This window comes from Manacus candei, unplaced genomic scaffold (genome assembly GCF_025592945.1).
Source record: "Manacus candei isolate 608988 ecotype Guabito, Panama unplaced genomic scaffold, ASM2559294v1 h1tg000014l, whole genome shotgun sequence".
Classification (NCBI taxonomy): Eukaryota; Metazoa; Chordata; class Aves; order Passeriformes; family Pipridae; genus Manacus; species Manacus candei.
Window position 1 is genome coordinate 18826821 of NW_026138062.1, and position 27653 is coordinate 18854473.

At 43.5% G+C, this 27653-nt stretch overlaps 1 long non-coding RNA gene across 1 annotated transcript; it reads right to left on the reverse strand.

Moving 5' to 3' along the window:
• Positions 1 to 14609: 14609 nt before the first annotated feature.
• LOC127467407 (uncharacterized) lies at positions 14610 to 27137 on the reverse strand. The gene is made up of 5 exons (XR_007903118.1): positions 27051 to 27137; positions 25847 to 25905; positions 25407 to 25614; positions 20531 to 20669; positions 14610 to 19365 (listed from the first exon to the last, which is right to left on the reverse strand). It is a non-coding gene; the product is annotated as an uncharacterized LOC127467407 (long non-coding RNA).
• Between the last annotated feature and the right edge of the window lie 516 nt (positions 27138 to 27653).

Consider the following 27653-nt stretch of genomic DNA (forward strand, 5'->3'; position numbering starts at 1 on the left):
TGGGCAGACTTCATCTTACATCCCAGCACGTTTGGCAAGAGAGTGTGAAAAGGATGAAATGGGAAATATTTTGGCTATGACTGTTTGTGTCTATGGGAACAGTGTATATATGCAAGTCATTTATCATCCTCAAGCTTCCTGTGGCAACTAGCAACCAGATAGTTTGGCACAAGATAACAGAAGGAGTATGGGGTAGATCAGACTCAGGGGTACTGTTATGTGTACAGCACAGTTCAGTGCCATCTGCAGAGCAATACCACATTCAGAAGGAATGAAAAAGCTGAAGAAATAGCTCATCGAACTGAAAAAAGGGGTGGCAGGCAAAATGAATGTCACTTTGCAAAGGCCATTTCTTCTCCTCTAAAACTAATGCAAGCAATAGTAGCAATTTCTAAAGCAGGCAGCTCTGCCTCTTGCAAAGATGGGTCAGAGAATGGAAATCTGAGATTGATGCAACCACTGTATATGATAAACAAACCAATATTCCCCAGTGTCTTTGTGCAAGCCGGTTTTGGGGGGGTTTTTTTTGCTTTCATATGTCTTCTTTTTTTGTCATCAGGATTAAGTGCAATTCTTGTCAGATACTTTTTCAGCAGGAAATAGAATTTTTAGTTGTGGTTATTCACGTCTATTTTTCTTCTAAAAGCAATTGTTTCTCAGACTAAATTTCAACTTTTCATTTTAAAAAAAAATCCTTAAAACCCCAAAGCATTTTACTGGGTTTGGTCCAAATGCAGCTCAAATTCAGTCTACTTTGAATATTATCCTCTCTGAGATGGACTAACCTATTTTAATCTACCTTTTCCCCAGTGTAAGGTGACCTTCTATGTAGGGAGATACCAAGGCACCCTAAGAGCTGTGGCATGGCAGGGTTGCCTGACCCCTGATGGAAAAGTGAGACATCATAACTTCAGCAGCATATCTTTAATGACACCAACATGCTATGCCACAAACCACGACTATCATTTGCAGTTGAAAGTAGTCACATTTTGATTTTTCACATCTAGTGAGGTCCTCTAGAGGACCATGCAAGGACATGTCTGTCCTGCGTAATACAGTGAAATGTTTGAGTTGGTCCCACCAGAGTGCTCAGTAGTGCAGACTTATTTAAAGTCATTGGCGGTGGGGCAGAGGAGGGGAGAGAAACATAACTGCTCAAAGTGGAGACCATCCCAGGTCAACTGCAGGGCCTTAGAGTGGGAAATGGGCAGGAAGTGGATGCCAGCTGGAGGAGGCTGTAGTGGAGTACTTCACATGATGAAGATGTGGCCACCAGCAACGAACACCCCTGATGAACCATCAGACTTCTCCCTGTTGCAAGGCTGTGTTTCCCATCCTCTCTGTACTCCTGCACACATCCTGGTCTCCCAGTGAAAACTTCTGTCATCTGCTTGGGATTGCCATATAGACCATCACTGAAATCCGAATGTGCAGCTCAGCTCAAGGGTAAAAGTCTGCATGCCACTCACTGTTCTTCAGAGACTGCAGGCACTGCCAAGTCAAAAGGCAGAACACCAGGACTACTTCTGGCTCAAAGTCCTACACATGGCAGCAGAAAGTTTCACCTTTCCACTGCAAGATTTCATTTTCTGTGCCATGCCCATGTCAGACAACACATCAAACCTCTAAATTCTCCTTTAGGACTTTTCCTTTCAAAAAAAAAAAAAAGGTGTAATTTCTAGGAGGTAGGAAGTTATAGACTGCTGTCTGGTTCGCTGTGTATTTCTAAACTGAATGAAAAATGTTCTGGATGGATACAGAGCAACAATATGTAAGCCTGAGGCATCAGATGGTTAGAAAGCTGCATTCTGTGTGTGTGCAGAGATGTAATTCACTGTAAGGAACATGTGACACCACACAGAAGTTCAAAGCAGGAGGCTGGTACTAATTACTATGCTCTTAATGACTTCATCCATCAAGCCATAACATGTTCTATAATTATACATCCCAGTCATATGACAACCAAATGCCCAGCCACAATTTCATAGAAGATGGTTACACAGCAAAATTCTCTTTTGATTACAAGCAGAAAATTTCAAAAATAAATACACTTAAGTCATCTGAGTCCTCAAAATTACTTTATTTTACCCTTCTGTGAGGAGAAAAGGTAAAACATCGAGGGTTTGGGAGGAGAAAGGTTGCACACAGATAAGGCACGGAGGTTCTGGTGGGATTTGCAACTTTTCATGCAGATGTCCACAGCCCACAGCTTGGAACACTCAACACCAGGTAGATGTGCCTTGGCCCAAGAGAGTTGCGCTTCTCCACAAGGAGAGTTCAGTGGTGTGAATAGCACCAAACTGTGACGAGAACTGTCTCACAGACAGGCAGTGGTCTCAGCATCTTCAGAGACTTCAATAGGGGAGAGTTTGTCTATGACAGATCCTGAAATTCCCCACAGCTGTGTCAGGGCTTTCCCAGGGTCTCGGCACCATCACCCGTTCATATCACCTCCATCTGCACCAACATGACCCATATCTTGGCTCTTTCCCTCTCTAATATGATTGTACTTAGCACATCTACCATCAACAGCTACCCCAGCAAAACAGCATACTCCAGTGCACACACTTCTCCCCTGGGCAGAGGGAGTGAGATTAAACTCTGCAACAGATGCTATTCACACTGCTGCATGAACTACAAAAAGATGGTTTGGTGCTAGAGCAGAGGAAAGCAGGGGTCTGTCCCGCAGTTTTCTGCAGTTTTTGCTTCATTCCCTGCCAAGATCCAGCCCCTCCATCAGTTCTGCCCACAGGATAACACCCTGCTCAGTGGCACAGCATAGATGGGGGTAAGTATAGTTCATCCACTCACAATTTGTGCAATGCTGACTTCACCCATTTCCTGTACACATCAGAAAAGTGAGTTTCCCACATTTTCATTTACTGTTTCACCACTGCTTTTCTTCCAGAATTGCTATGGAGGGTGTTATACAGCAACATAAACAGTAAAACTACAGATAATACAGAATATATCAGGATGGACAACATATTCCCGAGTTAATAAACCGTGAAGTTAATATTGCATAGGTATCCTGTGACAGACACCTGCAAGCCCTACAACTGACTGCTGGCTGATCTAGGCTGCAGTGGGCCCATATGCACTCAGCTCTCCTGTCCTCTATCCACCACAACAAAGCAAAAGGTTTGTTCCCACCTTTCAAACCTAACTTGCAAGAAGAGGTACCTGACTCACCTATTCAGTTTCCCTCCTTCAGCTCTACTGAAACTCCAGAGAGATTATCCCTCTGATTCTAATATACATCTCTAAGCCATTGACTACATGTGCTTGTTTGAAAGACACACTGGCACAGGGATGCAAAGCACTGTATTTGTTAAATAGTATGAGAAAACAACAGGTTTAGAAAAAAAGTGGTCAGGAACAGACAAGAATGCATCAGATGGGTTCTTATATCCCAGATCAGAAGAAAATTACTAAATTTCAATGACCAGGTCTTGTCCCTAACTTGAGAGAGATGCAACTTCTGCAAAGGGCATGGCACAGACCCAATCAGGCAAGCTGAACCAGTAGTCTCCAGAAAGCATTAAAAAAATGCAGCTCTCTTGCAGGATACCTTAGTCTTTGGTAAAATATATGCCACATACTGTCAGGGTCACAGTCACAACACTAATTCAACAAATTTTGTCAATCAATTCCCAGTTTTTCCAGTCCATGGGTTTTTACACAGACATTGATAACTTCTCAGCAGCTTTAGCCAGACACCTGAGCTCCTGATTCAGAGATGCAACTAACTCATCATACAGAAATGAACAAATGGCTGTATCAGTGTAAAACAGTGCTTTATTCTAGGAAAAACAGGAAAAAATATTTTGGTTTAAAAAAGGACAAAATATGCAGTTCTTGTTTCTGTTAGAATTTCCTAAATCTTTAGAGTTTTTCACAATTTAATCATTGGCATAAAACTCACAATTCATAAGTATGAAAATTTTAAGTGCCTTTATTCTAGTAGTAGATACTTGGGGTACTTACCTCTATGGATTTTTCTTGCAAGATTAATACAACTGCAGAGAAAGACCTACATAAAACAATTCTATTATATCAGTTATTACATTTTTGCTGAGTGTGACAGGGTCCAATACTCATCTTGGCAGTATTTCTGCATTGATGTATAACATAAAGCCTTCAGAGTGCCGTCATCACGCTTTCCTTTCCTATCTCCACATGGCCACTGGTAGCATTAACTGCAGAACCTCTTGAAACTTCTAGACCAAGGTGACCATACCCTGCTTCACTGCCACCTCTCTACTTGCCTTTTAGCTGTCTGGAGCTTCATCAGGACAGTTGCACCAGGGCCTCCTCTTCTCCTTCTGAGTGCTAGGTATTTTCTGTGGTCATGGGGCACACAGGTTGCTGGAGCTCAGTTACCTCAGAAGTGCCTTGCAGGACTTGGGTTTGGTCTACAGAGCCTAAGGCCACTGCATGTTTTGCTTATGGTTCTTCTGGTTAAAACACACAGTTCAATATGTAATGAGGCAGCACAGGAATCTCCTGGAGCTCTTGAAAAGGTTTGAAAGCCCCAAAAATCCAACTTCCAAGGTTCCCCACAATTCACTTCAGTGTGAGAGGGTTTTCATACATCTACTTACATGGGGAAATTATATCAAAATTTATTACTAACACAATAAATACTATAGAAACTAAAAAGCAAATAAATACACAGTATTAATACAATCTCTACTACCCCTGGGGTCCTTCCACATCAATCCAGAAGAAGAACCCTCCAGGATGATAGCTAAAGTCTCTCTCTCATTGGGGTATCAAGGAAGGGGTCTTCTTTACCCCCACCAGTTGCTTGGTCTCTGCTGAGGTCTCCTCCTGGACTACAAAGGAACACTTGTTTTACCAGGCCTTCATCACAATTTACAGGAGGTCAGCTTTTGAGTCCTTTCCCCCCGTTTCATGAAGGTTCCTTCCAGAGAGTAAGATGTGCACTCTTGCTCTCCAGGGTGCAGGGCTTCTGGGTTTTGCTCAGTCTTTATACCCCAAATAGTTTTCACCAAAAGTCCTTACCTAGAAAAAGCCTGCTTGGTTTGGCTTTTCTCTGTGCCAGCTGCTGCATCAGCTTGGCTTCCACGTGTTACAGGGAAAGCATTTCTCCCCTCGCATTCCTCCTTTGGTTTTCGGCTGCCCCCGCCCAAACCTTGTGTAGGGCCTCCTCCGAGCCCTTCAGCCCATCTCTCTGTTGTGCAGTCTCAACTCAGGGTCACCTCCTCCCCCGCCATTGTGGAGGGGGGACAGTGGCAGCAAGACTTTCTCTCATCCTCTGCCTGGCATTCTTCCAGCTCTGCACTATCTCCGCTGCTTCTGCAGCTCCTGGGCCACCCCTCTGCCTGTCTCTGGCTCAGCTCCAATGCCATGCCTGCCTGCCAGGGGCAGGGGGTAGCTTCAACCCCCTGGCTGGCCTCTCAAGTTCACACCACTGCCTCTCCTGGGCAATATGGGGAAAAGCCCCCTAGCCTTTGGCCACAGGTACCCAGTCCAGTTATAATACTGTTCCCCCCCGGGGGGGAAAGGAGGACCTGGCCCCCCACAAGGGGCCCACAGGCCTCTCTCCCTCCTCTCATGGTTCTGAATCTCTGTCTCTCTCTGCCAACAACTTCCTTCCAGCTGTTGTAATATTCTAATTTCACAGGGGCAAAACAGCTCTGATTGGCCCCGATTGGAAACTCACCTGGGACCAACCACTTCCAGGTCCCCCAGGGGCAGGGGGGGGGGGGGCAGCTCAAACCATGACAGTAGTGAAAGAGCATCTCAAAAATATTTCCTTTTTTCCCCGATTTATTTTGCCCCCACCCCAAGCCATGTCCTACACAGAACAGAGCACTTCTTGAGCCCCATCATTTGCTGGCTGTAAAGTGGCCATTTATTTCTACAGGTCAGTGCCTGCCTCTAGCAACTTCTCACTCCTGTACCCACAGATCTTCCTTATGGGGGATTTTGTCAGAAGTTTAAATGACTGAAGTCAGCATATCTCTCCTCCTACATACCATCTTGTTGATGTCACAGAGAAGATCAATATGTATAAGCTCAGGAAGAACTCTTTGCACCTAAAGGAGTCAGCATGGTTAACCACAGTGACCTGTTTCTGCACAGGAAAAAAGAGCTGCCGTCTCACACCAGGCCACGAACTACCCCAGCGAAGTGACATACTGCCACGCTGGACAGCACAGTCCAGGTAGTGCTGGCTCTGAAAGGGAGGAGAAAAATTATACTTGCAGTGTGTGGAGAGCATTGGTACCCGAGGAGACACTGCCAGGTTCCACCAGTTTGCTCCTGCCTAACTGCCAAGATTAAAGCCTCTGATAAGGCTGCATCAGTCGCTATTCTCTGACATGAGGAACGTCACACTTACAATGTATTTTTCCTAGGCTTATCCTGCACCTTGTTCCTTTCTGTATTCTGTGCCTAAGCAGTAGTAAGCAGGGCAGGGATGGACAGCCTTTATACTGTGATGTCTTCTGTCTATGTCACCTCACTAGAGCCATGTGCTCTCTCTGGTGGTTTGCACCAGGCCAGCACAGCCAAGGGTTCATTGCTCTGTGGTCTTTGACATGAAAGGAGATGGTTAAAGTCAAGCTCTCCATCAGTGTACTTCTTGTTGTGCTGTGGGCTTAGGTTTTTATGCCTCTAAGGCCTTGCACACTGTTGGAAAGTATATTCCATTGCCATCACTTTAGATGACTCTGGCAATAGGCTGGGCACAAGTTACCTTGTGCACCTCCACAAACTTAATCTGTGTGCCTCAAAGCCTTGCAGGTTGTTCAGCTCCCATAGCACTGTTATCTTGTCTCTGCCAGTTGCTCATCTATGTCCTGCCTTTACCTCAACCAGTGCTCACTGGGCTCATTTACATCCACTCTCGTTTTCTAATGAGTAGATGAACAGAAAGAGGAAAGTGTTCATAAAATGTCCCTCCAGCTGAAGCATTCTTTATTGCTCCCATTGAGAAAAGTCTAATTTACACTGGGAGTTTTTCACAGCTTGCTTTGGTGGGGTTTGGGTTTGTTTGTTTCTTAAATAATTAATCCAAGGTAGTAAGGCCCTCCGTCTACGCGGAAAGCAGCACACAGTCCTCCTGAAACTGCTGCCCTCCGCTGCTGTTTTCTGTCTGAAAAAGGGAGGAAAAGAGTTTCAAAGGAGACTGCTACTGGGAAAACACTAAGACAAAAAAGGAGGACCAAGGACAACTGGAAAGAACTACCTCACCCTTCATCCTGCATGTGTCATCCCCCTCCACACTTCACTTCTAGTTACCATCTCCACATCAACCTTTTCCTCTTACTGGCATGGGACCCACCTGCACTTGACCTACATCAACAAACAAGGCTTCCACCTAAGAGCCTGTAGGAGGTTGACCCTGGCTGGATGCCAGGTACCCACTAAAGCCACTCTCTCCCTTCCCTCTGCAACTGAACAGAGAAGAGAAAAGAAAACAATGAAGGATTTATGACTTGAGATAAGAGCTGGGAGAGGTCACTTACTGATCACCATCATAGGCAAAAAAGTGGGGATATTAATTAAACTTATTACTAACAAGGTCAGAACAAAAGAGTAAGAAGTAAAATAATCTTAAAAACACCTTCCCCCCACCCCTCATTCCTTCCAAGTTCTACCTCCTCCCCCTCAGTGGTGCAGGGAGTCAGGGAATGGGGGTTACAGTCAGTTGTTCTTTCTGCCACTGCTCAGGGAGAGGAGTCCTTACCCTGCTCCTCTGGGGTCCCTCTCACAGCAGACAGTCCTTGACGGACCTCTCTGACATAAGTCCATCCCACAGGCAACAGTTCTTCATGAAACTGCTGTCCCATGGGTCACTTCTCCACAAGGTACAGTCCTTTACAAATGAGCTGTACCAGTGTGGGTCCCCCACAGAGGACACAAGTCCTACCTGGGAAAAACCTACTCCAGCATGGGCTCCTTTCTCCATGGGCTGCAGGTCCCCAGCAGGACCCTGCTTCATCTTGGGCCTCCCACAGGGTCACAGCCTCCTTCAGATATCCACCTGCTCCAGCATGGGCTTCTCCATGGGCTGCAGGTGGGTCTCTGCACCCCAATGATCCTCCATGGGCTGCAGGGGCACAGCTGCTCCACCATGGTCTGCACCACGGGCTGCAGGGGCCTCAGCTCCACCACCTGGAGTGTCTCCTGCCCCTCCTTCTGCACTGACCTCTCTGTCTACATTGTCGTTCACATGTTCCCACTCCGCTCTTCCCTGGCTGGAACTTTCATCTCTGCAACAACCTTCTGTTCTTAAATATGTTATCACAGAGGCATTACTATCACTCCTTATTGGCTTGGCCTTGGCCAGTGGCAGGAAGTCCATCCTAGAGCTGGCTGGTATTCTCTTCATCAGATAGAGGAAGTTTCTAGCAGCTTCTAACAGAAGCCACTCCCAGTGCCTTCCCAAGGCACCTGCAAACACTATCTGCCCAGATTCACAGTGAAAAAATGGTCAGAAGAGTTTAGAAATGCTGGAGTAAGCTGGAAACCCACAAACTGGACCAGGAAGGCAAAAGATAATTCACTAGCCAAACTGGATATAGCTTTCTTTGCCTTTCAATAAAGAGACTAGCAGAAGTGCTCTCACACAGTCAGTCTTAAAGAAGGGCATCATCACATTGCGACAGCCACAAGTTTACTTTGTTTTCATTATCACTACCCAAAGAAGAGTTAAACACACACAAGAAGACTGCGTCACAGAGAATCACCTTCTATAAAAAGCCCATTTCATAATAGGTGACTGTATTATCTTTCCCGTCTTTGGGAGCTGATGAAAAAGGAACTCATCACCAGCCACACTGTCTCCAGTATGACAGGCCAACATACAGGTGATATTTCACTCTGCTTATCAGCAAATTCATATTTCTGTCTAACATAGGACATGAAAGAACGTTGGAGGAAGTTCATGGGATGCCAGGCAATGGCCTCAAGGGAGGGGCATTTTTAAGGCTAGAAACAATAGACTTCTGTTTTTAAAATAGGGCAAACCTTCAGCATCATATGAAGGACAGATACAATTGTATGTATATGTGCATATGCATGTAAACAGATACACACACAGACTCAACAGGACAAGCATATGCTTAGCTTAACATATCTATCAAGAGTCATAGCACTGCATTTCACCCAACCTCCACTAAAATAATTTCAAAAAAAACCAAACAAGTATATCAAGATACTTAGGAAGTTTTGCAGGAGCAGTTTAATAACTGGTATCATTAAATCTTTACATTTCTGGCTGTCATAGCTGTATCAACAAGCAATGTGCTGCCACCAAAAGTGGTTGTCTCTATGAAACAACACAGCAGGGCTCACATGATCTGTGGGTCAGATGCTTATACAAGGGCAGTACTCACCCACTGCCCATAAAGCCAAAAGACGGAAGTCACAGAGAATGAAACAAGTACACAGAAGTGTCCAAGCTGTGGTGGCTGCATGTCTTGTCCAAGTTGCCAAGTAGTGACTTCACATTCACTTCTATTTCTCTTCCTGAAGAAAGTGCAGCACGTGTTCAAGCTCAAAGGCAGCCAGCTCCTGCCAAAGCTCCCTGTGCCTGCCAAATTAGCAGAAGGCAATGCATAATTTTAAACCAAGAACAGTGAGGAATAGCCATGTCACAGGGCAGCTCTTCCTTCAGTGAAGCCCCCTTACATCTCCATACTCTTTCTCTCTAAGCAGGCTTCTCCTCAAGGGGAGTCACAATGGGTAAGAGTCTGCTCTTCAAAATTCATTAGGTAAACACTGAAACCCTAGGTTGCTGTCTTTTGCAGTGAGTGCCCAGATACTGATATATTGCTATAGTGTCTGATTTGTCTTAGATATGACTTTGGCAGTGAAAGGAACATCAAAATTTAGACAGAATGAATCCTACACAAGGCCCCAAAAACCAGAAGACACTTAGCAATTTCCTTTGCTTCCACACTTTGGAAGCTCTTGTTCTTGGTCCACAGACCAGTCCTTCTTTACTTGGCTTCATGACACAGGAGGCATCTCCTTTCTGTTTTCTGTCTTGAAGACAGAAAGTCCCATCAGTTTGTGTAGGACTAGAAGGAAGCATGCAACCTGTAATTACTGCTCCCTGTTTTCGAAGGTCCAAAGGACATTTTAAGGAAGATAGTGGGTTTCCAGAACATTAGAAAATGGTTCCTTTCAGTGTATTTGAAACAGGAAATGGTATCATCCAATAGACCTGGGCCAGAGGTTAAAAATCAGCAGACCTGAACTCCACAATTAGTTTACTAATTATCAAAGATCAACTCTGGAGCTCAATTTCTTTGTCTATAAACTGTAACTTGTGACTTTAAGTGTTTAAAATGCTTCTAATGCTGTTAATGAAAGGTGACATAAGGGAAATATTTGTTGTTCTTATATTGAAATTGATTTTTTTTTCCCTGAACATTTCTTTCAAATTAACACATTTCATTGAGTAACACTTTGTAGTGAGTTACTAGGGAACTCATCATACGAGCCTCGACAAGAAGAAAGCAGAGAACCTACTGCCATAAAACACAGCAGAAAAAGGAGGGTCTGTGCTTTCTTCCTTTTTTTTCTGACTCAGTTACTTTTGGGAAAATGTGGGGTGGTGTGCTGGAGATCTGAGGAGAGAAAAAAGTGATCATGAAATGACAATACTCCTTTTGAACAGGAGTAGCACTATGGTATTTAATTTATTTGAGGCTGTAGGCAAATGCAGAGTCAGAAGAGGCAGGAACCACAGAAAGCTGATTTGGTTTTGAAAATTTTAAAACCCTTGCTTGCAAATAAGTTTGGGGTTGTTTAGGTTTTTTTTTCTCATTTGGATTTTTTCTTTTTGGCATTAACTTGGTCTCACAATCAGTGCTATGATAAAAATTATTGCTGAAGGATCTCAGAACTGAAGGAGCAGTTCTGGCTCCTTGGGTTTTATGTGTATAATGCCTAAACGAGGAGCTGTGTGCTGTGACAAATGTCTCATGCGTGCCAGCTGACTTAGAAAGGGTGACTCGGAATTTTTCAAGTTCAGTGTTTTTATTCTTTTTACAGTTCTCTGTTCTTGTCTCCTCCCCCTCAGTGTATTTCCTGTTTCCTCATTCTGTAATAGTTAAGTACACTTCAACAGTGGATCAAACACCTTTTGAGCTGTTGTCAAGTTTTATTAACATTTCCCACATCATTTCCTGTTTTGTTACTAATACTCCATTAAAAGTCTGCACGAGTGGGCAATGTAGCTGATCAATACCAACTCTGAACTGCTGGCAGATCATTCTCTTCATAAACCATCACCCATTCTAAAAGATATTAAAATGTTGGTGTTGCAGACATAAATTTAGTAGACATTCAAGGAATCATTTCACCCAATAACAGAGTTCAGCCAGCTTTGAGGGAGTTGCAATAAACTTTAAATATAGCGAGACTGGACATGAACCTAGGCCAGGGAGTAGCAAAGGAAGTTGCATGTACCTGAAAACCCAGGAGAGAGGTATATTGGTAACAGTCATTTCATTTCATGATGCCTTTCACAAAAAATGACCAAAAAATCCCATTTTGTTTGTGCAGGCTGGAGCACATCAATACCAAGTCCCATTTCTGAGGTTATGCTTCCAACAGTGCAGTGTCCCAAAGAACACTGAAGGCAGACACTAATAAATTTAAGAGAATAAATAAAGTTTCCACCAGCTTCAAAGCCACAGCCACAAGACCAAGCATTTTGCTTGCAAGCATCAAGGTCTACTAATATAATACTTAGCATGCAAGATGCCCCAGTCTATAAGTATGCCATGCCATAGGAAAATGGTCCATCAGGACTTTATGGAGGCTTTTACATTGTTCTCCCATGTAATACCCCTGCAAAATACAGCAATATTTTGCTACAGAAATACAAAATATGAGTGTCAGTAGCATGGAACAAATCTAGTGCTTTGTGTTAGCCAGCAATATTAAAAGCAGCGGACACATCAAGGCACATTCTGAATATGTCAGACAGTGACTGAAAACAGTAGGAAAAAAAGCCTGTGTTCTCCCACATCAAGCTTTAACAGGGTTTGAGGGAGGGGAGTGGAGTTTTATATGGTTAGAGGATTAAAAAGAAGTCAAATCACAAGAGAAAACCATTTCAGATCCAGTATATTTGTGTTTCTAACCAAAAGTCTGTGTTAGAAAAAAAAGCAACAGAGAAGTGTATTTTTCACAATTTTCTCTTTGGTGTTTTGCTAAGTCTGTTACTTCACAGGATGTTCTATTGTCTTCACTGCCATGATGAACAGAAATACTCTGCAAGCCACTGTGGCTCATACAGTACCCGGTGACATGAAAGAAGTGGTTTTGCTTTTAATACCAACAGACTGAAAATCAATATCTGTCAGCTTTGCCACTCACACCTGGCAGGCAACTTTCCCAGTTCAATGAGATTTTAATGCTAAGGAGAAAAGCCACTAAGTCCGCTGCCTCCAGGTTGGTATTTGTTGGACTCCTGAAGTCCCAAAGTGTTTTCTATGAACCTGGTGGGGATGAAAAGAGGATCACTGACTTTTCAAGGTTTTATTTACCCTGCTGAAGCCAAGTTATTTTTCCAAAAATATTCACGGCTGGGATTACTGTGTAGTCACGGTCTAGGACTACAAGAGAAAGAAGCAAAGTTTTATTTGGAAAAGCTGTTAGCACACACTGGGAACTCCACAAAAATCAGCATCAATCACGTCTTTGCTCTGGTGATCTGAAATGAAGGCCCAGTATCAGAGAACAGGAAGTCCAGACCCTGTACAACAGAAATCAAGATCCCTTTTTTCTCCATAACCCAGTAGAACCTGGATTTCCCCATTCCCCATGAAGCAAGGCCCTGAAAAAGTGGTAGGTAGGGATGGGAAAAGTTTGGTGTCCAAAGATCTGGGACTACACTGCAAGAGAAAGGAGAAAGGAGGTAAGCAGGGTTATGCTTACCTCCACCAAGACCTATGGCCACCATCTGTCTGCACACCTATAGCAAGGGTCAGCTTAGGTCATAGTGGGCTTTTCCACCTGAGGGACTTTGGGGAGATAAGAGCAGCAAGTCCTGCTCACATCAGACTTTCTCTCCAGACAAAACCAAAAGGTCTTTGTGAAGAATAACTCCAATAGCCCCTTGAAGATCCAAATCTACCTCCGTGGACATGTCCTCCCTACTAACTGGCCCATGAGTTGGCTGGGATGAATCCTGCCCAGAGCTTCCTCACGGTGCAGGACCCTGCAAGGGCCAGGTTGAGCAGCCCAGGGGGACATATAGCATCCCCCTGGGCTTTATGGAGACTCCAAGATGCAGATGAGACAGGGTGGGGGGTGCTTCAGGGAATCCTATGACTGAGAGGTAGCTCAGACCTCTGCACTAACAACAGTGTCACCATAGCTCAGCTTCATTGTGGAAAGAAGTCAGCCTATCTGAGAAGCAAATCCTTCACCATCTAGACCCATTCATCACCATTATGCAAATATGCTTCTCCTAATGTAAATCTGTCCTGGGACACACAGCTTTTACAAGCATCACCATCAGTCCTTTATTTCCATACCATGCCTCCAAGGATTAAGGCTTTCTTAGCTCATGGCAGGTCTTTTCCCAGAAGCTGCCTCGCTCAGCATTTTCCTGCAGCCAAGGAGCCATCTCTAGCCTGAGGCAGACCCCATAGCAGGGTGGGGTGAGCAGTGGTTTCCCTCCCAAGCATCTGAAACTAGTGTAGGGTTTGCCTTAGTTCACGAAGGTATGTGATGCTGAGCGTTTTGCAGATGAGTAGTGGCATGTATCCCAGACGAGCTGTTGGGTTTTTCTGCTTGCCCTTCTCACTGGTCATGCCTATGTACAATACAGCTTGCTCCAGTCTGGAACACTGAATGCACAACAAAACTCTCAAAGAGGGGTGAGATGAGCCAAAGTGCCAAAATAACACCTCTATGGGAGCGAGATTCCGTTCAGTTTTAAGGCAGCTACGTTTTGCAATAGGATGTTAAAGGTATGGCAGGAGATTAGTCTGTGTCACAAAATGTCAGTAAGTTTTTTATACAACCACCAGAAAAAGTCTCTTTGGTGTTTTTTTACACCTACGAAGTCTTATATGTTGTCTTTTAGACACCCCAAAAATTCCCCTTAGCACTTTTATCATTCAGCATCACTCCAGAGTTTAGTCAGCCAAACCATACCCTTTCCCAGTGTTAGATAAAATGCATCTTGAAAACACCTCAGACACTAATATCACATCGTCCTAGAGCTGAGCCACATGTGAAATCTCTACCCTGTTTTTCTACAGCGATGAGTAAGATTTTCCTGTGTAATTAATATATAATATCTTTCTGTGTATTTGTGTAAATATATAGAGCAAAGATACCACTGCAAAGATAACAATTTCCCAAAGCGCTTTTCGCATTCTTTCAAATATGGTTGTTTTACTTGCAGTTTACTGCATTTTAGGCGTGTTTTGACATTTGAAGAATTTTCACCGAAAATAGACCTTGTACTAATTACAAAACCAGACATAAAACTCATAGTAATAAGGAGCAACAGTAAACAACAGATGTACTATTTATTGCATATGTTTATTACATATTAATGTAATAGAGTATTTAAGTAGAATTGAAATATTTCTGGTGTTTAATTAATGAGACTAAAATACATTATTTAAGTTACTTGCACATATATAACAACAATAATAAATATCATTGAAATATATTTTTGGACAGATTTTGCCACTTTCAGGCATATCACCCTCTTAAAGACAACAAATCTACTTCTGTAAGTCCTGCATAATGTGAGGAAGTCTGCAAGTTCTGTAATAATACCGAGATGTAGAATAATTTACAAAAACATAAGAAAACAAAGTCTTAATTGAAAGAAGCCCATTATCATCAGATCTGCAAAGACTTGGGAATTCCGTCGGTCTTGGATTCAATCCCTATTTAATAATTCAACACTTAATTTAAAATTATCCAATACTCAATTTATCAAGTGTTTTTACAGAGAAAGAGTTTCCTCATGACAAGCTATGGGACCTTATGAAACAGCATGTTCTCAACAAACAACAGAATAAAATTCATGAGTCACTTATTCATGAGCAGCAAACAGGGGGCACAGAAAGACCAGAGTATGCCAAAATATGGACAACTAGCTCTCCCTATGCCTCTTAGTTTTGGAGAGGAGGCATTTGCTAAAATGCCTTCATTTATAGTGGGAAGCTTTTTCATGTTACTTTTCCTTGGTCTCACCTGTAAGTGTGATTCTTCTAATCTTTTGCAGGAATAACAGTGGTTTTTAGGCATCATCTGAAGCACTGGAGCAGGAAGGTGACAGGGAGGCTGTTTGGCTGGTTGGCATAACCAAGCCATGCTCAGACAACGAGATGTTAACTTGGCTCCACTGCTTTGAGCACGCCTAGCACAGGCCTTCCTCCTCTTCCTTCCTCCTTTTAGCCAGCCCTTGTGCCTCCCAGCTTGAAGTTTTCATATTCAAAACAAGGCTGCTTTCAGTCGCAGCTGCATCTGCAGTAACCGTGACACCTGCTCAAAGCAGTGCCAGCCCTTTGCCTTCTGTCCTTTGAGTGGCCCTCTGCAAAGCTGTACAGCCCATTTATGTACCCCAGTGCATAAATACTACATTATCACCCTTTACTAACTGTAGGGCACACTAAGGTAACACAAGATAAACAGCTTTCTGTTTTGTCTAAAACCCAAGCAATTACAGCAAGAAAAATGGCAGAGCAACCTACCATTGCCTTGGTTCTTACCCTCTGTTCTCACCTTTTTAGGATTTATTTAGTTCTTCATTAACAGACATAGACACATAACCACGTACGTGCCCCGTGGCTGCAGCCCACATGTGCCAACAGATTGCCACGTCCATGGCACGCTGCAGCTGGGAGCGCCTCACCAAGGGCAAGTTCAGGCATGAAGCCTGACCAGATCTGCCAGAGGATTACTATGTGGAAGGGAAAAGGGAAAGGGCATTTCCCAGGAAAGGTTTGGGAGTGTGAATTTTTGCCAGCTTTGCTTTGAATAATTAGCACTGCTCAGGAATCCAGGATATGCTGTCAATAGTGAGTTGTCTGGTTACACATACTGAGGTTGTCTCCACATCTGCAAACAGCATCCAAGATCCCAATGTAAAGCACTGCTCTCCCACACAGAGTGGAGCTGTGGCCCCTCTGTGAGGCCAGACCCTGTCCCAGGGCTGGGCAAAAATGCAGAGATTTCCAGACAGGGCAGCCAGCAGAGAGCAGGCAGGCACATGGAGTGCCCACTGTTCTCTTCAGACTGGAGCCCATTGCAGCATCTGACAAACTTTGCCTGTGCAAAAAGGCCAGATTCAGAGGCAGAAGCAAAAAAAGCCCTCCATTTATTTCAGAAAGGCAGTTCTAAACATTTCCTTTTCTCCTTCTCCCCCACCTCAGTACAGTCCCATCCCCAGAGTAAAGGTTAGAGGAGAGGTCCTGTTCAGTGGGACATGCTGCAAGCACAGGTACGACACAGATGTCTTCTCAATGAACAGCATCTGCCCTACTTGCACCGCATTGTCACACAATCAGATGAGTCTGTGTCATACCGAAACTAGGTTAAATGAAAGGGGTGTAGCTCTGTGAACCTTAATGTCAGCATTGTTTTGTACACTCTGAGGGTCAAGACCTGAGGGGTTTTATCCATTCTGGTACAGAGAGGAGTAGGTCCACGGGAGATTTGTCTGACTAAGAGCTGAGGCAGAAAATTGGGATTTAAGCAGCCTGCTGTTTGGGAAAAAGACACCATCCTGAAAAATAAGCCTTATCAGCCTGAAAGTGCTACTACCTATGTGTGTTTTACTGTGTTTTTAGCTGCCCCACTGAAGCCAGCCTTCACAGAGGACGTGTTGGAACCTCAAACCGTAAAGCTGCCAATACCCCAGCTTTCCAACCAATCCAAGTCTCCCTGTCACAGTAATAAACACTTAAATTAATAAGCAAATTAGCACATTGTGCTGGGGGCAGGTGATTCCCCTTCTGGTATAGGCATGCTCCCCATCCCTTGCCCCCCAACTCTCATGTCTCCTTTCTGCCCAGGGACAGAGACAATGTTCCCAAAAACTATGATTTGCAACAACCAGGAACATGATGCACACTGATATTAAAAATACTGTTATGTTAAAAGATGTGGGAGAGCCATGAGCAACCTGAACTATAACTCAGGGCAGGTTATTCATTGCTAACTCCTACATGGGCCAGATCTTACTCAGCAAACACAGGGAAGGGGCCCAGGCTGTGCTTTCACAAGCAGTTCAGCTTACTGAGAGTGAGAAAGAGTGCTTTTCTCTCTGTGGTAATGAAACAGTACACAGCTTTCTCAGGTGATATCACACCTGCCATGTTTTCAGCAATTGCCATTTACACTGGGAGATCAGGGAGAGGGTGTTCGTGCAGATCTGGCCTGTCTTTAAAGGAAATATTGAACTTAAAATGTGACATAAAGTTTATCTAAACAAAGGCATCAGGATATACTCTCCCAAAAACATTTCTGGTGGTGAACATAATTCGGGTCAGTAAGTTGGTTTACATTGTCTGTAAACTCAGGTTTTATCACAGGTGAGATATTTAAATGCTGCTTATTCATGCTGATTGCCAATGACATTGTACTTCAGTACTTGTTTTTCCATGTGTATCCATAGTGTGGCCATCAGCACCAATTGTGGTTTTCATGGTCTGGGTTACACCTTGTCTTTGCTTTCTCCTCCAAACTGTATCCTCTTTTTCCTCCTGAAAATCTCCTGCTAAAATGCTGCTTAATATATCTAGAAAGCAGGAGGAAATTAACATCATATGATTATGTTTGAAGCCCAAATATCAACCAAAAATATTCTGCAATAATAAAAACTATGTTTACAACATGATAACAGTGTTTCCCCAGTTTGAATGGTACTGAAATCATAAAAGCAAACACCTTAGGCCATCTCTACTGAGCAGCTCACAGTATTGGTCATAGGGGAGCACGAGTATTCCTGCGCTCAGCGGAGGAGCTCTGGTATAACATATCCACTGACCTGCACTTGAACCTACCACTTGCTGTTTTCCTCTTATAATCTAAATCTGGAAATGTGCTGTCTGGTCAGTAGCATACTACCAAATCATTCAGCAAAATGCTCTAGATGCCATAAAAGCGTGCCTGTGCTTGCAGTGCCATAGAAAATGAACTTGTAAAATATAGCCCGAGCACGGCTCACAGCCACCAGTATCGCAGCCGGCACATGTGCTGCTGCAAGGCACCTTTGTAACGCAGCCAGGCAGCAGCTGTGTGCATTGCAGACATTGTGGGTGGGTGGCTGTCTGCATGCTCAACAGCTGTCCCTGCCACCACGCCAAGCCAGCACCCGGCCTTCCCAGAGAGCGTCCAGGTTTGCTCAGCTAGAGCTGAATTTCAGAGCACCCTGTGAAAGCAGTGCTGTTGCTCACACCCATCGTCCTTGGCGAGGTTTTGTGGGACGTGGCTGCGTCCACCAGCCGCAGTCATGCCTGGGTGCAGGGTTCGCCTCTGGGTAACTCAACTGGCTGCCATAGCCGTCTTTGCAAAAAACGACTGCTGACACCAACTATTTTGTGAACACATTTGTGTTAAAAAATACCAGGCAGTAAACTGCAGCTTTGGAGTTTTGTGCTTTTTATTCCCCAGCCATGAAATACAGCCAAATCCTTCCATTTTGGTGAGCCTGCAAACATCTGCCTTTCAGCAAATCCTGTGTGTGGACCCTGGTTGCACTAAAGTCACGCGCATGTTCGTGACTTCAGCCTCTGTAAAGGATGCTCTTGATCCCTACATAAACCTTCTCACCTTATGTCGTTGTGTGAGAATAGTAGCCTTTAGTTTTTGTTACCAAAAAAAGTTCAAAAGTCTTCATTTCCAGGTCTACTTGGACTGCCATCAGTGGAGAGATTCTCTCAGCCGCATTTCTAGAAGTCCCTGGTTTGTGGTGTGAGGGGGCTGGGGCTAGGGCAGGCATCACAAAAACATGAACCATGAGAACTGCATCATCTCACTGCAATTCAGAAACTGCTATAGCAGCTGTAGAGGCCACCAAAGGCTTGGATAACAGCAAGACCCAAGGACACTGGCAGTCAGAGGGAGCAAACTTCATGACCTCACCTAAAACCTCCTGAAATCACTCTGCATCTTTCTATTGGCTTCAGTGATCTTTGCCTCCCTCCCTGAATGAGTAAAAAAGGATCCCCACAGATTAAGCAAGTTAGATGCATGAACAGTCAGCCATAGCAGTTTTGAAAGCGCGTACTTATATTTAGATACCTTAACTTTCTACAAGAGTCTGACACTCTCACAAGTTGGCTTCTGGGGTGTTTTCTGGTTTCATAGCAGAATCCCCACCAGCATTTTCAACTGATCCTATGAGCAAGGGAGCATTTTTCACTGTGAATTGTTTTTTTCAACCTGTATATTGCATTGACACTTGAATAACATAAAACAAACTGTTGACTCTTCTTAAGTTGTGTCACTTAAAAAGCCTTTAAGCAGGACCATACACTTTGCTCATTCTGATTAAAGTGCTGGGGTTTTTTAAAGGAACACAATATGCAGGAAAGCACCCACCGTGCAAGTGAAACCTTTTTCCTTCCCCAGGTAACTGGTGAGCTCTACTGAATTTTCCATGCTGTTGATGTACTCTGGCTGCAGAGGCAGGGCTGTGGCCCTTTGGGGAACGGGGTAGCAGGGTTGGGCACACAGAGATCTGAGTTTTCAGGTCTATTTTGGGAGTGCACAAAACATGAATGGGGGTATGATTTTAAAAGTAGGATCTTCTTTACAACTGTCAATACTGAAGCTGCAGCTCAGGACATGGGGATCACAACAATGCAAGCGAAGGTTAAGAAGCCTCAGTGCAGGACTGGGAAACTATAGCTCTAAACCCTTCTGCAACATCTAACTAAAAAGAGAATAGGACTTCTTACAGGCTTAATGACATACTGAAGGGGATTCTTCTAGGCTTGGAAGAGCAAGGGAAGATGGGAAAATGGACAGGATTTTTTAAAATCCTTGTCTGATGATTATTGGCTTTTTTCACACCAAAATATTTATCCTTCTTTCCTCTGTCTTCATGTGGCAAAGCAGTTCTGCTACCCCCAAAGAGAGGCAGGCACAGGTTAGGTCTTTGGGCCAGCTGTGCAAGACTTCCTCGTTGTCTGGCTGAGGTCTTTTCTCAGCCATGAGGCTGCTCTGCCTTACCTAGAAATGTCTTTTAGAAGCAAACTGAAAAGGGGAAAGGAAAATGGAGTTACACAAAGGATTTCTATCCCACTTGCTCCCTCTGACCCAACAGAGAGGAGAGGCAGGCAAAAGAGAAAACAGAGCTCACAGAGGAGTCTCAGCAGATGCTTTTCTGCTGTCTCAAAACCCTCTTGGTATTTCCTGGTGCAGTGAAGATATCTCAGAGCTCATACCCAGTGGCAGCACAGACACCTTGTGTCTCAGGGAGCCTGACACCCATGCACAGCTTTGTGATATTGGAGTTGCTCCATTTAGATAACACTAAACAACAAGCACCAGTACTCACGCTTCTCAGCAGGCCTTCAGGGCTTGGCAAAAGAGACACAGGTCTATTTTGGTGACCTCTGTATCCCTTGAAGAAGCCAACTAAGAAGCCAAAAGAGAGAGGTAGATCTGCTTTTTCCAATGAGGCCTGTGGGTCAATGCTAGAAGAAAACCAAATGATAAATTACATATTGTATGAAATTATCAAATCCTAAACCGTATGATAGGAAGTGTCCAGAAAGAGTTATTTTCATTACCCACTGAGGACCATCTATCTAGCAACTGAAAGACTTTGGAAGTTGTTTTATCAGTGCTTGCCAGACACCCACTTCTCTTATCAGACCTTTGCTCCCAGGGAGCACCAGGCTGGGAGAGCCCTCCTATGCTCACAACTTCTTCTTGGATCACAATGATTTCTTTATATGTACAAAATCTTTATTAGCCTCCAGAGGCCCCAGATAAAGACAAAAGACCATAAAAACGTCCATAAGAGGTCAGAGCAAAGGCCCCTCTAGCCCAATATCCCATCTCTAAAGCTGACAATAGCAGATGGGAAGAGTACAGGATGAGGGCAAGCCTATAATAAAACTACCATGATATACTCTGTCAACCTCCAGCAATTTGGAGGTCAGGGACTTACTGACCCAGATATGGTATGTTTGTGTTTGAAGGCAGAGAGGGATTTGAACCTCTATTTCAAGCATTTGAATGCTGCAGGATAAAAAACACTTAGATGGGGAGAGAAATAAATGTAAAGCTGGTGGAAGCAGACCAAAAGTGCATTTCAAATGCACAAATGGAAACATTACCTCCAAGAAAACACTCAGCTTTCTGAGACCAAGAAGCATCTTTTAGCCTGAGAGGCTCTGACTGCTCAGCCTTTCTGGATCAGCACTCACCCAGACCTCTTCCTTCCAGCTGATCCCCCCAGAAGAAATAGGGAGGATGAGGAGCTCTCAGCAACATGTAGAGCTGGGACACCTGAAGCCTCCCAACTCAATAATTCAATCAAACACTAAAGGTTCTTCTTAGAAGAAATAGCAGGTTATGTAGGCATTTCCTTCAGGCATTAGACTAAAACAGTATCTCATACTGGAATGTGGTGGGCAAGTGAGTTATTCAGTGGCCAGAGTACAAATACTATCCCAGCTGTAGTTAATGCAAGGAAGTAGCTAAGATGTTGAAGTCAAGGGCTTATTATGGTAGTCCAAATGCAGGCCAGACCACTGGACAATGCCCACACAGTTAATGAGTGTGTGCTGACAGCACCTTGGGACCACGCAGCTGCAGCAACATGTTGCTGTACCGCAACCAGCAGCATTCGGACCCCAGTCACGAGGACAGCCACCACAACGGGTTTTGGCAGCAGCAACAACAAAAACAAGCACAGATCCCTCTGCCACATGAAAGACTGCACCAACATTCATTCCCCTGCAACCTTTCTGCGGGGCCCCGGTGCTTACTTGAAAGAACAACTGCACTTCAGACCTACCCCACTTTTCTCTGTCAGCCACCACATCCCCTACTGAAATCATTTCCTGTTTTATTTTTAAGAGTGCTGTTGTCATAAGCTGTTGCTGGCATGGGGGTGGGGATGGGAAGGTAGTTTCTGCCCAGTGAGCACAATAGCCAGCTGTCACCTCCTTCCAAAGGTGGTTTTTACTGCTGCTGATCTGCAAGACAGCATGGTGGCGGCAGGAACACTGTAAGGAGCTAAGGGAGTGATGCTTGTCGCTTTGTAGCATCTCTCCTGGAAAATCAAGGAAAAAGGACAGAGAGAGAGAGCCTCATTCAATGCTTTATCTACAGATCTGATGCTTCAGGTCCTTGTGGTGCAAGAAAAAAAATGCTGCAAAGGACAAGAGTACCTGTTTGAGAATGAGTCTTTGTAATTGAAACAGAGATGCAGCATACAAATCCAAATTCTAGTAACAAGAGTGGTAGCCAGTATAGCTGTCCCCTCTCCTTATGGCAGACATAGCAGAAAAAGTCAAAAAAGGGAACTTCAAACTGAAAATGGTGCTAAATGATACTGCTAAGCTGCATTATTCCTAGTATCATCTTTGCCTCTGGGTCCCAGGTTCATGCTCAGTTTACACTGGGACAAGTCTGTTTGTCCATCATATCCTCCCATGAGGTTTTTTTATTTGTCTTAAAAATACACAAAGCAAATGGCATAATTTGAGTGAGATGAGAGTCAGATCAGAAGGCAGAACTGAAATTGGTAACAACTCAGCTGCTGGAAATTTTTTCGCAGACTCTGGAACAAACTACTCAGTTTCACTAGGGGCCACTGTGCAGCACAGGATGGGCCCTTTCCACAGGGCCGAATGACCAGTGTCACATCGTGGGCACCGCTCCGGAGAGGCGGGTATGTTTTGGTGCAACAAATTGATTTGAGAAAAGCCAAGTTTTTTTTCTCAAAGGAACTTTGTAAAAATTTACCAGTGATCTCTTCCTAAAGGCAGAGTAACTGCAAAATTTAATTGCTTTTTTTTTTATGCCAGAACTCATGTAATTTTGGCTGTGAATCAGATCATCTTCATTCTTGTGGCATGTATTTCACTTTTATGAACACTAATTTCACTACATTTTTAGAGTGGTGACTTTAGCCACAGCGTGGCTGCTGCTAAGTTCCCACGGCTACCAGTAGGACTTTTATGTGGGAAATCTGTGGGCAGCAGGGAGCCTCCCTGTTTGTATCAATATGAACTTCCCAAGCACATCAGACTGACATTTTCTCAGCCCCAGAGTTGGAGCACACATGCTCTCACTTAGAGCTCCCTTTTCCTAAAGCGAAGGACATGTGTGATCATTTTAATTTCACCATTTTTCTAGCAGGCCTTTTGCATACACAGAAATCCTGCACAAATGAGGTTTTTTCTCTCCAGCCAGCAAAAGCCTAATCCTACAAACTGCTGAATGCCAGTTGTAAGGCACTAAGGGACTTGAGCAAATACCAAGAGATCCTGGTATGGAGCATCCTTCCAGTTTCATAGGCCCAGCATTCCACAGACTCTCAGCACTGCAGAGGCTCCCATGTTCCCTCCCCATCATCAGAGATCAGGCTGTTGGTGCTGGCAGGTCATCATTGGCACAGCCATCCACAAGAGTTTCCCAGCCACTCACTCAGCGGCTAAGCATTCCAGAGATGACCAGACACAAACACATCTCCTGTACTTGCATACTGAAGCACTTTCTGCGGCTGGGTAATGAGTCAAAGAGCACATTAGAGACTGATTTTTTTTGTTGTTGTTCTCAGAACACAAAAATGTAGCAGTAGGGCAATGGGTGAATTGTATAGCTTCAGCTTTCTTAGAGACAATATACTGCAAAGTAAAATCAGCCATGGTGGGACATTGTGTTCAGTCAACCTTTAGAGAAGACCACACAACCCACAGACAAAACAGGACCACTCTCAGTGATCATATCTCACTCTTGCTTCCTGTTTGCAGAACTGCAACCACAGTAATTGTGGAAAGGTTTCAGGTCCATAATCACTAATGATAGGCACCCATAATCAGGTCTGTGAGGCATTGGGAAGCAGGGAAGCAGAAACCTTCATGCAATTTTTTATCACTGCAATCAAAAAGGCTGATTTCTTTATCAGTGAGAGACAATCCAAATTTGCACAAAGCTGAAGCCCTGATCCTTGAAAACACTCACAGCTCTCCCTTTTTGATTCAAAGTGTTCAACTCCTTTATGAACCCTTCCTTTGGCAGCTGCTGCAACTTTTGCTCCTTGTACCTGGCTGCAGGTGAAGTCCACGTCACACTGCTCTGGGCATATTCCTCAACATCACGCCACGTGTCCCACATGAAGACAGCAATATTGTGAAATATATTGCTCTTCAGTTGGCAGTGAGAATGTCAACATATAATTTAGAGGGCTTGAAATGGAAAAGAAAATAAAAAGCTGAAGGTAATTTTTACTGTTGTTGCAGCCAAGATAGTCCAGGGCTGTAAGTGTGGTGAGGTTTGTGGAAAGAGGCAACATCTTTCCCAAGACCAACAGACATATTTAGGGGAAAAACGAGATAACCTTTCTCTAGCTCAAAACTGTCACTTCTGGACTTAAAAATCCTGTACGTTTCACTGCTAAAACCCCAAGCAAGGCAGTCATGCTTGTTGAGCACCCATGATCCAGCATGGCCGCGGAAAGAGGAATGACCTCTCCAGCCCCTTGCTAAATGAGGACTTTAGAGATGCCACATTTTGGTAGTGTTTTATTTAAAAGTCTCAGGACAATGAGCTTTTTTTAGTAATAGAAGCAGTGGAGAGTGTACAGCAGAATTCAGAAGCTGTGAGGTGCACCAAGAAGATTTATCGCAGAGGACCTGTATACTTCTCTGACATCAGGACACTTTTTTAATATACCTGTTAAACAATGCATTGAGCCATCTGCAATCTCCTTTATTCTCATTATCTCAGATAATGAGACTGGTAGCGTATCCCAGGTCTGTTTCGACCATCTTTCAGTGTAAGTCAGAAACACGCAGAGACACCACAGCTAATTTCCTTCTGAAAATCCTTACTAAGGGCTAGTGTAACCACTAGTGCAAGAACACCAAAAAGATTTCTCTGTTGTCTATAACTTATTGCTGTTTTTTAAGGCAGTTTTAGTATCTGCATGGGCACATCTCTGTATTTCCCCTTTGAAAAGTTGCTGAACTCCTTTGCCGAAGAAGCCAAATATCTCAAAGTTACCAGCATTTCTAAAAGCCACATGAAAATAATTGGCCAAATAGAAGAGAGGATACCCATCCACAAGCACTGAGGCTGAAAGTGGAGCTGTGGTATGAACCTTCATGTTATTATGCCCCCTGACACCCACTATAGGGGGAGGAAGCTGTAACACTTCAATAGGGAGAATGGCTTCAACACCACTTTGTGCTCACCTGTTAGACAAATCCACTAAGTTTCAGTAGTCCTGATGTTCGAAGGATTCCTTGCGGACATTAAGGGCATGCTCATTTTCAGGTTATGGGGCTACAGATGTGGTTTTGCTGAGGACCTCTCGGCTTCACCCCATTGAGTCAGCAGCCACCTAATCACTCTCTACTGACTCCCTGACCTCAAAAAACCACTGTCAACCCCACCAGGCATCTGCAGGCAGAAGACGTGTGGAGGTGACCCAAGTGTTGGACTGGTGAGAAGGGCTAAAAGTGAAGAAGAGTGAAGGGCAGTGGCAAAAACAAGGCAGAAGAGAAGCTGGAGGGATGAAGAAGGACAAAACTTTGGTCTCACTCTGCAAAACTTTTAAGAACTTCTTGGTGTCAAGCCATATGAAGGGAAAGTGGGTGGCTCTAGAAACACAGTAAAAATGAGATTAACTCACCTACTAAATTCTCAGTCATCCTCCTCTTCTAACCACTGCCAGGAAGTATGAATAACAATCTAAATTTAAATAGAACAAAAAAAGAAAATACTATACAGCATGACTAGTCCACAAAGAAACAATGAATTTGCTCTTTTAATAATTAAAAGTGATCCAAAAGTTTTCCAAAACAATCATGAAATAAAAGACTATCTTCACTGACCATGTACGCCAAGTGTGCTGCATTATCTGTCCAGATAATTGCATTATTTTGCCCATTTGGAAGAAATTACAGTTTGTGAGAGTGACAAAGCAATTCCCCAAGTGCCAGTTATTTCTCTGCTTAGAAAATACCATGTCAAATTATTCCATTCATGGAAGAATTTAAATGCTTTAACTACCTACTTGAGCATATTTTGTAAATTATGGAAGAAAAAAAATGTTCATTGCCACTACCAGCATGAGATGAATGTTTTACTGCATATGACCAGGTCTGACAAAATTTCCACTCAAAGCCCATGAGAGTTCAACTTGGGACATGCCTTACAGACCTTTTTTTTTTTACTTTTCAATGTGCAGAATCAGTACACTCCTACAGCTCAGCTAATGCTCAACATTCTTTGACCTTCAAAACCAGATGTCTAGATATCTTCACTCTTGGATCTTTTTAATGTGTTTATTTCACTGAATATTAGAAATACCATTAATATCTGTGTCTCAAAAGCTCTTCACCCGATACTGTCTGAAATGTAGCTCTCCAGGAGAGAGACTTCACCATTTTTAATCCCTTTCAGCACAACTTCCTCGCACAAGTCAGTGAGTGTAAATACTATGCAAAATTAGTAAAGGTGGTAGGAGTGAGTTTGCAGACAAAACCCTCTATGAGTCAAACTGTGCCCCAGCTTCCACATTAAATTGCACCAATAGAGGTGAGATTGCATGAAGGCCTTGAAGACGGTTTTAGTTCATCAACATCTGCGAGAGTTTTTCTCAGACATGAGTGTGGTCCCAGAGCTGAAGTCCATTAAAGCCTTTCAATCACTCTGGACTTGGCTTTAAGAAAGAAGGGCAGTTGCTGGTGTTGAATTTGATTGTGTGTATTGAAACAACCCAAGTCATTGAATAGTCGGTGCTGCTGCAATGGAAACAAGGGAGGAAGCAGAGCTGACGAGACTTCTGAGAAACATCACAAACCAGTTAACCAGATAGGAATTGAACAACCTACCAAGCCATATGGAAAGAGGCTCATTTCTAGAGATATGCCGCCTACAGCCATCTTGTCTTTCAGTGCTCCAGTAATCAGATCCATACATACGGATTATGCTACCGGGCAAGAAAAAATATATCCTTTAACAATGTCCATAAATTACAGACATAATCAAAGTTTTAAAACGCATCTGTTTCTCTACCACTAAGCACAGCAGTTCTTGAGTAAAAATTCATAGTGTATTGCTTATTGTGCATCATACTGAACCTCAACAAGTCTAATTTCATGTTAAAATCATGAGCCTTTGCCCTTTATCAGAGAGAAAAAAGGGAAATTAGCACTCTCTTTTTCATGTTTCAGAACAAAAGTATACACTTTGAATTGCTATATTTGTGAAAGAAACAATCGTAGCCTGTTAAAACAAGCTTTCGGTACTGAAAAGGTTAACTAATTTGGTTTCCCCGATAAGTTTATCTATGATCAGAACTGAGTCATACAGAAAACTCCTACAAGATTTGACCTTTTACTTGTATCCCACACTGAGATAATATTATACTTAAAATGGATATCAATAAGAACTTTGTTTTAAAAAGTATATTTAAAATAAATTACTTTTAAATA